The sequence below is a fragment of the Aquarana catesbeiana genome, linkage group LG01 (assembly GCF_042186555.1).
Source record: "Aquarana catesbeiana isolate 2022-GZ linkage group LG01, ASM4218655v1, whole genome shotgun sequence".
NCBI lineage: Eukaryota > Metazoa > Chordata > Amphibia > Anura > Ranidae > Aquarana > Aquarana catesbeiana.
Window position 1 is genome coordinate 116,044,437 of NC_133324.1, and position 13,064 is coordinate 116,057,500.

Below are 13,064 nucleotides of genomic sequence, written 5' to 3' on the forward strand. Positions count from 1 at the left end.
ATTCGTAAATTCATAAATTCGAAAATTAAAAAATACGAAAATAAGAAAGAAAATCCAAAAATTCGAAAATTCTAAATAATAAATAACAATAACTATTAAATTATAGGTATTGGAATTTCCTTTAAAATTTGGCTGTTAGTAAACGTAACGAATATGAATTTATCCGAAGTTACGAATTATCCGAAATAACGAATGTCGCATCTAAACAAATGGAACAGATCAAATTAATAATAAATAATAATAATTAAGTTTTTATTATTATTATTGTTATTTATTATTATTAATTAATTAAGTTTGATTCGTTTAGATACGGCATTCGTTATTTCGGATAATTAGTAACTTTGGATAAATTCGTATTCGTTATGTTCACTAACAGACAAATTTGAAAGGAAATTACAATATCTATAATTTAATAGTTAGTTATTATTTCAGATTTCGAATTTGAGGGTTTTTGGATTCTCGGATTTTGAATTTACGAATATTCGGAAAAATGTGTTAATTGGGTTGTCGTTAATTCGGATGTTTCTGAATTAATGAATTTTTTGAAATTTGTTAAAAAACAAATTCAGAACGAAACAAATTGCACATGTCTAACACAGGGTGGAGGGAGAAAGGTGTTATAAGTCACTCCTCTGAATCATTCAGTTTGTAAACCTCTGTAAATTACCTGATTTTTCACCAGATCATTAATAAATAGCCTAGAGCTGCTCTGCTGTTTTTATTGTAAATGTGAAAAACGCATACAAAATAGTTCATATTCACCTGCTCAAGAATAAGCGGTATGTACTACTATCTTCTTTACAGATAGAACCCTTTTTCTGTATTTTATTTTAGAAACAGAATCGTTTATAGTTTTGTATAGAGTGGAGAGGGATTAGAATGCTTGTCAGTAATTATTGCTGTCTGTGCCCCCATTAAGGGAGATTTACCCTCTCTGTTTACCATTATTATTGAAAGTGAAAGTGAAAGAAAAATCAAAAATTTTGGGTTGTCCCCAGAAAAATAATAAAGGGGAAATCTTCCAATAGGAACACTAGTTCTGGTGTTCTGGGGGGGTTCCCAAGGAATTCCCTTAATTTGCGGGGATTTCCTCTCAAATCCTGTTTGGCTATGGGACAGGAAGTGAAGGGAAATATCTCCAATGGGGCACAGATGTCGAAAAAAAATCTGACAGGTTAAAACCCTCCCTTGCTCTATCCAAAGGGAAAAAAATGAAAATTGTATCAAATACTTACTCTAGTTTTCCTTTCTTGACGTCAAACCAAGGCAGCATACTAGTGATAGGCTCCGCCTCTCTTCTACTCCCTCAGGACCAGTGAATAGCATAAATTAAAGGCCCAGTTAGGCCCCACCCCATTTGTTGTAATTAGCTACATACCGAAGCATACAAGGGTGGGTCCGTATGCTGTCATGGTTTGCAAACTCCAGGCAGATAGTGTCGCAGTTGGGAGTCTCAAGGAATATAGGCTAAGGCTCATGTCTAATCTGGTCTGGTCTACAAGAAGTCAGAACAGCTGTCACTGGAGGTGCAGTAGTGTCAATATCTCGCCCTGCTGAGAAATAACGCAAACTTGTTCCAGATTTTGGCATAGATGTTGTTAGTAAAGTGCCTTTTCACACTCCACAAGGTAGAGATCATCCTGGAGCAGGCTAGGTTCTCAAGCTTCCCCTATCAGTCTTCCGTCTTCCTGTTTGCAGCCATGGCCTGCGTATGTGCAAAAGGGAATTGGCTTCTGTCTCATGAGATGAATGGCCACGGAAACTCAAGGACCTCATTGTCAAAATGGAAGAATGGATATGACTACCATGTTCACTCTCGACAGCCTTAAGAGGAATCTCATTATACTTACCTGGCAGGGGAGATACCATGATCATAAAGGTGGTTCTCCCAGGGCGAGGCTCGGCCATTGCACTCCGGCTGTGCTGACCCCTGCGATTTCCTCAAATGCAGGAAACTCGACTACATAATTTGTGGTAGTGGGGGACTGCGTTCGCACTTTCCCCTAAAAAAAAAAAAAAGAGGAATCTCATTACGAGAAATGTTGTTGGAAAATATATAGGCTAGATTGCAGATGCATGGAGAAAATCAAGGAATTTGTCCCCTCTGCCTTGGGGTGTGGAACTGATTCAGACATCCTCCTAAGTTTGAAATTACTGTGAGAAGCAATGTAGTCTGTCTGTGGTTGGCCCCAACTGTGGACCAGCTCATAGAAGACGTACAGTGTAGGGCCCACTCGTGCTCTGGAAAGTTTGCATGATGGTCAGACAGTGTGTTCAAGTCCCCTAGGAGGTAAACTGCTTTTGGAATTTGCAGGTGATTTCCTGACCCCAACAGCGTGGGGTTCACCTCTCTTAATAGCATATTGGCACAAGTTCCTCCTTGGTGATGAATATAGGCAACTGCTGCCATGTTGTTCAACTGCAGAGAGATTGATCTTCCCTTGATTCTGTGTAGTAAGGCGAAAGGTGCTAAAGAAGCTGCTTGGATTTCTAGGGTATTTAAGACTACCCCGCTTGACTGGGAATCTCCCATTGGACTGAACCGACGGTTTCTCACAGTGTGCCTTCCAGGCTATCTTTGCCAAGATGAATAGTAATTGTGATCTAGTCTAATGGTTCTAATGGGATGACTTCATCAGATTCTCCCTCTTCAGCCACCACCGCATACTCCTACTCATACTGAGTGACAGTTGATAACTATGCCAGGCTCTGTTTCCTCTGTTGTGCCAAGAATCCCAGCTCAAACTGTCAAAGTCAGAGCGTCCAAAGGATTATTGGTATGAAGACATTGTGCTCCAAAGATTGAGGCACTGAGAAATGGTCAAACAAGTGGAGATTACTGTCTTCAGCATTCCTTCTTTGACTGCCACTGTTTTCTGGTGGAAGCCAAACAGAGAACTTGGCAGAGTACCTCCTGGCATACTAAGTGTTAAGTTAGAGACAGTTAATAAACCAGCCATATCCCCGCAGGGTGTTTATGAGAATCTCTTGGTGCATCAGCAATTGTTTCTGACCTCTGGATAGAAGAATAATGTTGTCCAGATATTGGCGCACCCGGTGAACTTGTTCTCTGAGTGGAGCTAACACTGCACCGAGAACCCTTGTGAACAGTCTTGGAGACATGCATAGGCCAAAAGGCAGACTGTTAAACTGGAAATGCGTCTAGCTGATCGCAAGCTTACCAATTATGAAAGAAAGAAATATTTTGGGATGTTTAGCTAGTCATCATGAAGATCCAAAAATTGCATTTTGCCATTTGGCTGTGCTGGTTTAATGGACTCTATTTTGAAGAACTCTAAGGGGATAAAAAAGTTTAACGTCTTCAGATCTACAACTGGACGCTAGCCACCATCCCTTGCAAACTACATACAGGGTTGAATTGAAGCCTGTATATTCTTTTTGTGAATGGAATTAGGACAACCCCCCCCCCCCAGGTCTGATATGTATGCATTATAGCAGTCCATCTGCCTAGAAGAATGGAACCTGTTGAGAGGAGGAACGTTCCCTATCCCTTTGCTTCTCATCTTGCGGGAACAGGACGGACTTCCTGTCATTACTGGTATGGCTTTGTTAAGTTTCCTACCAACACAGAGATTTACTGTTATAAGGTATCTTACACCGAACTTGCCAAAGAAAACAAATGCAGCCCAAAGTTTCAAACATCATATCTACTGTAGGCAGACATTAAAGCGATGCTATCCAATCTCTAACGAGTATAAAACCTGTATAGACAAATAAAAGAGATTTTCTCTCCGGACTTTGCCGTTCTGAAGAAAGGGTGAATATGACTTTACCCATACGATTGGCATGCTTGACTGTCTGGATACATAGTTCAATGGAGGAAAAACTGAAGCCAAGCAGTCCTGGGCCCTGATGAAGAGGAGCTACTACCGTCCACAGGCTGTCCACTCGCCAGAGTAGTGGAACTAAGTGGGTTAACGCCACCTGCCGAGGTGCCAGGATGCTCTTCTAGTGACAGGCAACTAGGAGGGGTGTGCCTGGCCCAGATGATTGAAATAAGTACAGCATACAATCTCACACCACCCTCTTCAATAACAATGATATTTGAGTGTTCCCTGTCAACTGCGAACTCCTCCAGGCAGTCTTTACTCACCAGCCTATTGGGCATAAGTATTATATAAGTATTATATACAAACACAGGGTTTTTTTTGTGCCATACCTGAAACAAACAGCAGGGGCTATTGAAGGAAAGCTCACCTGTCCCAGGAAGCAGAGGGAAGAGCGATCTAGAGCCAGGCAAAGGAGGCTCTGCCTAACCAAATCTCCAGGGCCGTTTGAGCACCTCCAATTTCCCCAGGAGATCTATAGATCTACCCTGTGACTCTGACCCTCATTATTAACAAGAGGGTAGCTTTTCCCAAAAGAAAAATGGCGGTCGGTACTCCCGCCAGCTAGTGTGCATGTGCAGACTGGCACAGCATGATGATGTCATCAAGAGTGCCTCCAGCACAGAGAAAACAGTTCAGCACAGGATTCAAAGACATGCTGGTAGGTTAATTGGCTCCTGTCTAAATTGTCCCTAGTATGTGCAGGGCTTTTTTTCAGGGGGAACTTGGTGGAACTCAGTTCCACCACCTCTGGATCAGACCCTTGTAGGCGGTTGTTCACCACAATCACTTGTAAACACAGAAGTCCGGTTTCTATGTTGACAGCTCTGCACTCTGTGTGTAACCCCCTTGAACTCTGCACCCTGTATGTAATGCAATCCTGGTGTTTAATGCATCTTGAAGACCCTCCTACTGTTTGTGAAATTTGACTGACCACACCCACTATTTGATGTAATTTGGAGGGTGTGTGTGGGTGGAGGAATTTTGGGGGGTCGTGGTTGAGTTCCAGCACCTATTGTTTGAGAAAAAAAGCCCTGAGTATGTGTATGTATGAATGTGAGTTAGGGACCTTAAGCTCCTTGAGGGTAGGGACTGATGTGAACGTACAATGTATATGTAAAGCGCTGCATAAATTGACGACTATATAAGTACCTGAAATAAAAAAGAAATAAATAAAATAAGCAAAAGGACAAACATAATAAAAAAAAATGAGCCAAAGAAAGCACAGAAAAGGAAAAGATCAAGGTAAAAAAGGGAAAATATATAGGGAGACAGAAAAAAAAACAAAAAGGGATAGGTAGCCCTGTGAGATACAAGGGACCAAATTAGTGAAATGAATGAACTAGCTGGCCCCCCAAGCCTCATCCCGCAGACACTTACTGGCAGATTTCGTTCCTACAGAGGAAACACTGCAGGACCCCATCAAGACCCACAGAAGGGGTTCCCAGGCTTTTTAGCGCAATTTAGCGACCCGATCGCTGGGACTTCGCACTGGGAGAGGCTCAACCTAGCCGGATGCTGCATGGAGGCAGACGTGGGGACATAGTACTTCTTACTCTTCACTGGTGTGTGGAGGTATGAGGAAAAAAAGAAGAATGAAAGAAGAATGAAGAAAAAAAGAAGAAAGGCCTAACTAGGCCTTTAATTTATGCAATTCACTGGTCCTGAGGGAGTGGAAGAGAGGCGGAGCCTATCACTAGTATGCTGCCTTGGTGGCATCAGGAAAAAAGATTACCTATAGTTCTACTTTAACCATTTGACTTGGGGACATTATCCCCTTCATGACCAGGGTATTTTTTGTTATTCAGCACTGCACTACTTTAACTGGCAGTTGCTCGTCATGCAACACTGTACACAAATACATTTTTATCATTTTTTCACACAAATAAAGCTTTCTTTTGGTGTTATTTAATCATCACTTGTTTTTTTTTTATTTTTTGCTATACAACCCCTGGCAAAAATTATGGAATCACCAGTCCCTGAGGATGTTTCTTCAGCTGTTTTTTGTTGTAGAAAAAAAGCAGATCACAGACATGGCCAAAAACTAAAGGCATTTCAAATGGCAACTTTCTGGCTTTAAGAAACACTAAAAGAAATCAAGAAAAATAATTGTGGTGGCCAGTAACAGTTAGATTTATAGAATAAGCACAGGGAATAAATTATGGAATCACTCAATTCTGAGGAAAAAATTATGGAATCATGAAACACAAACAAATAACACTCCAACACATCACTAGTACTTTGTTGCACCACCTCTGGCTTTTATAACTGCTTGCAGTCTCTGAGGCATTGACTTAATGAGTGATAAACAGTACTCTTCATCAATCTGGCTCCAGCCTTCTCTGATTGCTGTTGCAAAATCATCTTTGCAGGTTGGAGCCTTGTCATGGACCATTTTCTTTAACTTCCACCACAGATTTTCAATTGGATTGAGATCCGGACTGTTTGCAGGCCATGACATTGACCTTATGTGTCTTTCTTCAAGGAATTTTTTCACAGTTTTTGCTCTATGGCAAGATGCATTATCATCTTGATAAATGATTTCATCATCCCCAAACATCCTTTCAATAGATGGGATAAGAAAAGTGTCCAAAATTTCAATGTAAACCTGTGCATTTATTGAAGATTTAATGATAGCCATCTTCCCAGTGCCTTTACCTGACATGCAGCCCCATATCATAATTGAATGTGGAAATTTGCATGTTTTCTTCAGACAGTCGTCTGCATAAATCTCATTGGAACGGCACCGAACAAAAGTTCCAGCATCGTCACCTTGCCCAATGCAGATTCGAGATTCATCACTGAATATGACTTTCATCCAATCATCCACAGTCCACGATTGCCTTTCCTTAGCCCATTGTAACCTTTTCCTTTAGTCGGTTTCTTACAGTTCGGTCACAGATGTTGACTCCAGTTTCCTCCCATTTGTTCCTCATTTGTTTTGTTGTACATTTTCTGTTTTCAAGGCATATTGCTTTAAGTTTTCTGTCTTGATGCTTTGATGTCTTCCTTGGTCTACCAGTATGCTTGCCTTTAACCACCTTCCCATGTTGTTTGTATTTGGTCCATGTTTTAGACACAACTGACTGTGAACAACCAACATCTTGTGCAACACTGCGTGATGATTTACCCTCTTTACCTACATACTATCAAGCATATTTAATCTGATGCAGGTGTTAGTGTTTGTATTGAAAATTTACAGGGTGATTCCATAATTTTTTCCTCAGAAATGAGTGATTCCATAATTTATTCCCTGTGCTTGTTCTATAAATCTAACTGTTACTGGCCACCACAATTATTTTTCTTGATTTCTTTTAGTGTTTCTTAAAGCCAGAAAGTTGCCATTTGAAATGCCTTTAGTTTTTGGCCATGTCTGTGATCTGCTTTTTTTCTACAACAATAAACAGCTGAAGGAACATCCTCAGGGACTGGTGATTCCATAATTTTTGCCAGGGGTTGTATAAACAAACAAAAAGACTGAAACCTTTGGAAAAAAAAAAAACACAATATTTTCTACTTTCCATTAAAAACATATCCAATAAAATCTAATTTCTTCATATTTGTATTCTGCTACGTCTTTGGTAAAGAAAATCCCAATAAGTGTATTAACCACTTGCCGACCGCCTCACGCCGATGTACGTCGGCAGAATGGCACGGGCAGGCAGAATCACCTACCTGTACGTGATCTGCCTCCCGCGGGCGGGGGGTCCGATCGGACCCCCCCCGGTGCCCGAGGCGGTCGGCTTTTGTCTGGGAGCGATGAGAGGTGAGGGGGAGGCCATCCATTCGTGACCCCCCCTTGCGATCGCTCCCAGCCAATGAGGATCTTCCTCTGCCTCTGTGATGTAATCTCTCCTCGAGCCGGTCTTTTTCTTTTTTGTTCCGGCCCCGAGGAGAGAAGACATGAAGTAAGTGCACCAACACTACACGTTCAGTAGAACACGCAGGCACACTTTTCACCCCCCGATCACCGCCCGATCACCCCCCTGTACCCCCTGTCACACTGACACCAATAGCAGTTTTTCTTTTTTGCATTGGTGTTAGTTTGTGACAGTTATAAGTGTTAGGGCAGTTAGGGTTAGCCCCCTTTAGGTCTGGGGTACCCCCCTTTAGGTCCAGGGTACTCCCCTAACCCCACCTAAAAAAGGTTAACCCCTTGATCATCCCTCGTCGCCAGGGCCACTAAGCGATCGTTTTCCTGATCGCTGTATTTGTGTCACTGGTGACGCTAGTTAGGGAGGTAAGTATATAGGTTCGCCGTCAGTGTTTTATAGCAACAGGGACCCCCATATACTACCTACTAAAGGTTTTAACCCCCTGATTGCCCCCTAGTTAACACTTTCACCAGCGATCACCGTATAAGTGTTACGGGTGACGCTGGTTAATTAGTTTGTTTTTTATAGTGTCAGGGCACCCGCCGTTTATTACCTTATAAAGGTTTAACTCCCTAATTGCCGGCGGTGATATAAGTTACGTTTTTAGGGTCAGATAAGGTCTGCGTCGCCCCAGGCAGCATCAGGTTAGCGCCAGTACCGCTAACACCCACGCACGCAGCATACACCTCCCTTAGTGCTATAGTATCTGAACGGATCGATATCTGATCCGATCAGATCTATACTCCCCAGCAGTTTAGGGTTCCCAAAAAAACGCAGTGTTAGCGGGATCAGCCCAGATACCTGCTAGCACCTGCGTTTTGCCCCTCGGCACAGCCCTGCCCAGCCCACCCAAGTGCAGTATCAATCGATCACTGACACTTACAAAACACTAAGCACACATAACTGCAGCGTTCGCAGAGTCAGGCCTGATCCCTGCAATCGCTAACAGTTTTTTGGTAGCGTTTTGAATCAGTCGCTGACAGTCAGGAGCTTTTTTGCCTGTGAGTCTCACTAGTGTACCCCTAAATTTAGAGCCCAAAATGGCAAATCGAAGGTACACTAGTGAAGAGGCCTACACGTTTCTGAGCATGACAGATAGTGAAGAGGAAGTCACTCATCTGTCAGATTCAGGCTCAGAATACGATCCTGTAGAGGACAGCGGCTCCATGACAGATAGCTCTGGCGACGGAGTTGTGGTCCCTGCTAAGGTCAGGCGTACCAGACCCCAATCTTCTTCTTCTGTCCTTGAAGTGCAAGAACCGCAGGGCTCTCGTATGGAGCAGAGAAGTACTAGCGCCGCTATATCTTCTGGTGAACTGGCAAGCACCAGCGGCCTAGTACACCCTGGTCGTACATCCAGCACTGCAGTATCACGTGGTGATGTGACGAGTCCCATAAGTGCAGTTCAAGCTGGCGAGGTGGCAAGCACTAGTAGTGTCCCGCTGCCACCAAGAAGACGAACACAGGCCCATCGTGCCCATAGTGCCCTTCCTGCTGCATTCGCCAATCCGAATTGGGAACCCACCACTTCTGCAACACCCGTACTTCTCCCATTCACTGGCCAAACCCGGAATTCAGGTGGAAACAGTTGATTTTACGCCACTGGATTTTTATTCGCTGTTTTTCACCGAAGATCCCTATGGATCTTTTGTGGACCAAAGCAATTTATATGCTGGTCAACACATCGCCGCTAATCCCCAGTCCTCCCTTGCTAGAGATTGGAGACCAATTACGGTCTCCGAATTTAAGATCTTTCTGGGCCTTTCCCTCAACATGGGCATAAATAAAAAGAGTGAGTTGTGGTCATATTGGTCCACTGACCCAATTTACCATATGCCCGTGTTCTCTGCTTCCATGGCCAGGGCACGATACAAGCAGATTTTGCGGTTCATGCACTTCAATGACAATGAACTCTGTCGTCCTCGTGGAGACCCTGGATACGATCGGTTCTACAAAATTCGGCCCCTCGTAAACCACTTCGACCAGCGTTTTGCAGACTTGTTTACTCCCCATCAAGTTGTCTACGTTGATGAGTCCCTGATTAAATTTTCCGTCCGCTTGTCATTCAAACAGTACCTTCCCAGCAAGCGTGCCAGATACGGGGTCAAGATGTATAAGCTCTGTGACAGGGCCACAGGCTATAAATGTAGATTTATGGTTTACGAGGGCAAAGATAGCCACGTAGAGCTGACAAACTGCCCTGACTACAAAGGAAGCGCTGGCAAGATAGTGTGGGACTTGGTGTCACCCTTATTCGGAAAGGGGTACCACTTGTACGTGGACAATTATTACACGAGCGTGCCACTTTTTAGTCACCTTTTTGATCAACAGATTGGAGCATGTGGCACCGTGCGACCTAATCGCCGGGGCTTTCCCCAGCGGCTTGTAGATTCCCGTCTTAGGCTGGAGGAGAGAGCCTGCTTGCAGTGTAGTAACTTGCTCGCTATGAAGTGGAGGGACAATAAGAATGTTTTCATTCTTACTTCCCTTCATGCAGACACGACGGTCCAAATTACTACGGCGACTGGTGTTGTGGAGAAATATAACCAAAATAGGGAAGGGGTGGACCTCAACAACCAGTTGTTGGCGCCGTACCTAGTTGCCCGTAAGGCCAGACGCTGGTACAAAAAAGTGTCTGTTTATTTATTTCAATTGGCTTTGCTGAACGCTCATGTGCTATACAGAGCTTCAGGACGGACTGGATCCTTCCTTAAATTCCAGGAAGAGATCGTCAGAGCCCTTCTGTTTCCAGACGGTGCTCCACCTCACCTTCCCCAACCAAATGCAGTAAGCCGGCTGCATGAGAGGCATTTTCCTTATGTCCTCTCTAGTACCCCTGCCCAGCCCCCAAAGAAGATGTCGTGTCTATAGCAAGAGCGGATTTAGGCGTGACACCCGGTATTATTGTCCCTCCTTTCCTGACAATCCTGGTCTATGCATTGGTGAATGTTTTGAACGCTACCATACACTAGTTGAATATTAGTGTAGGGTACAGCATTGCACAGACTAGGACACACTTTCACAGGGTCTCCCAAGATGCCATTGCATTTTGAGAGACCCAAACCTGGTACCAGTTACAAAAGTTAAAGCTACTAAAAAAAGTGTAAAAAAAATAAAAAAATAAATAAATAAAAACACAAAAAAAAAAAAAAAATAGTTGTCGTTTTATTGTTCTCTCTCCCTCTATTTTCTCCCTATTGTTCTGCTCTTTTTTACTGTATTCTATTCTGCAGTGTTTTATTGTTATTATGTTTTACCATGTTTGCTTTTCAGATATGTGTTTTGTTGGTAACCATTTTTTTTTTTTCAGGTATGCCATTCAGCTGCAGAGCGGATTTATTTATCTTGACAGCAACAGCGTTTGCTCCCATGATACATAATGCCGTGACTCCAGCGCTGTCAGAGGTGATTTCACCACCACAGTTACATACTTCAGCATATATGCCGAAGCGTGGGGGCAGCAGTGGGTGGAGGAGCGATTTGCTCCTGCCTTTTGTGGGAGGATGCCCCCATGCTTCGGCATATATATATTTTAGGCACAGGTTGCGTTAAATGTTTTATTTTTTACTATGTTTTTTTTGTATTTGCTTTGCAGGTATGGTAAGTATTACTGTATTACCTTAACGTTACTTTGTTTTATTGTTTTATTGTTAACCATCATTTTGCTTAGCAGGTACGCCATTCAGTTGCAGTGCGGATTTATTTATCTTGACAGCAACAGCGTTTGCTCCCACGATACATAAAGCCGTGACTCCAGCGATGTCGGAGGTGATTTCACCACCACAGTTACATACTTCAGCATATATGCCGAAGCGTGGGGGCAGCAGAGGGTGGAGGAGCGATTTGCTCCTGCCTTTTGTGGGAGGATGCCCCCATGCTTCGGCATATATATATATTTTAGGCACAGGTTGCGTTAAATGTTTTATTTTTTACTATGTTTTTTTTGTATTTGCTTTGCAAGTATGGTAAGTCTTACTGTTATACTGTAACGTTACTTTGTTTTATTGTTAACCATCATTTGCTTAGCAGGTACACCATTCAGTTGCAGCGCGGATTTATTTATCTTGACAGCAACAGCGTTTGCTCCCACGATACATAAAGCTGTGACTCCAGCGCTGTCAGAGGTGATTTCACCACCACAGTTACATACTTCAGCATATATGCCGAAGCGTGGGGGCAGCAGAGGGCGGAGGAGCGATTTGCTCCTAACTTTTGCGGGAGGATGCCCCCATGCTTCGGCATATATATACGGTGCATGTATGCCCATCATTAGAAGTGGGTGGATGAAGGGAGGTATTCTAATGGTGGGCATACCCATCAATCTCTTTTTTTTGTTCAGCCCACAGGCTGCATGAAAAAAAAGTTTAGAATATATGCCCAACAAGGACCAGCAACGTACTGGTATGTTGCTGGACTTTGAGTGGTTATACCAGAATGATGCCTGCAGGTTTAGGTATCATCTTGGTATCATTCTTTTCAGCCAGCGGTCGGCTTTCATGTAAAAGCAATCCTAGCAGCTAATTAGCCTCTAGACTTATTTTACAAGCAGTGGGAGGGAATCCCCCCCCACCGTCTTCCATGTTTTTCTCTGGCTCTCCTGTCCCAACAGGGAACCTGAGAATGCAGCCGGTGATTCAGCCAGCTGACCATAGAGGTGATCAGAGACCAGAGTGGCTCCAAACATCTCTATGGCCTAAGAAAAAAAAAGACAAAAAAGCAAAAAAATAATAAAGAAAAAAAAAAGCACCCCTATCCCCCCCTGCTCTCGCGCAAAGGCGAACGCAAGCGTCGGTCTGGCGTCAAATGTAAACAGCAATTGCACCATGCATGTGAGGTATCACCGCGAAGGTCAGATTGAGGGCAGTAATTTTAGCAGTAGACCTCCTCTGTAAATCTAAAGTGGTAACCTGTAAAGGCTTTTAAAGGCTTTTAAAAATGTATTTAGTTTGTCGCCACTGCACGTTTGTGCGCAATTTTAAAGCATGTCATGTTTGGTATCCATGTACTCGGCCTAAGATCATCTTTTTTATTCCATCAAACATTTGGGCAATATAGTGTGTTTTAGTGCATTAAAATTTTAAAAAGTGTGTTTTTTCCCAAAAAAATGCGTTTGAAAAATTGCTGCGTAAATACTGTGTGAAAAAAAAATTTAAACACCCACCATTTTAATCTGTAGGGCATTTGCTTTAAAAAAATATATAATATTTGGGGGTTCAAAGTAATTTTCTTGCAAAATAAAAATGATTTTTTCATGTAAACAAAAAGTGTCAGAAAGAGCTTTGTCTTCAAGTGGTTAGAAGAGTGGGTGATGTGTGACATAAGCTTCTAAATGTTGTGCATA

The 13,064-nt window shown here is 42.9% G+C and overlaps 1 non-coding gene across 1 annotated transcript; it reads left to right on the top strand.

The window, feature by feature from the left end:
• Nucleotides 1–1,842: 1,842 nt before the first annotated feature.
• LOC141124300 (U1 spliceosomal RNA) lies at nt 1,843–2,006 on the top strand. Its single transcript, XR_012240870.1, has one exon. It is a non-coding gene; the product is annotated as a U1 spliceosomal RNA (small nuclear RNA).
• The last annotated feature ends 11,058 nt before the right edge of the window (nt 2,007–13,064 follow it).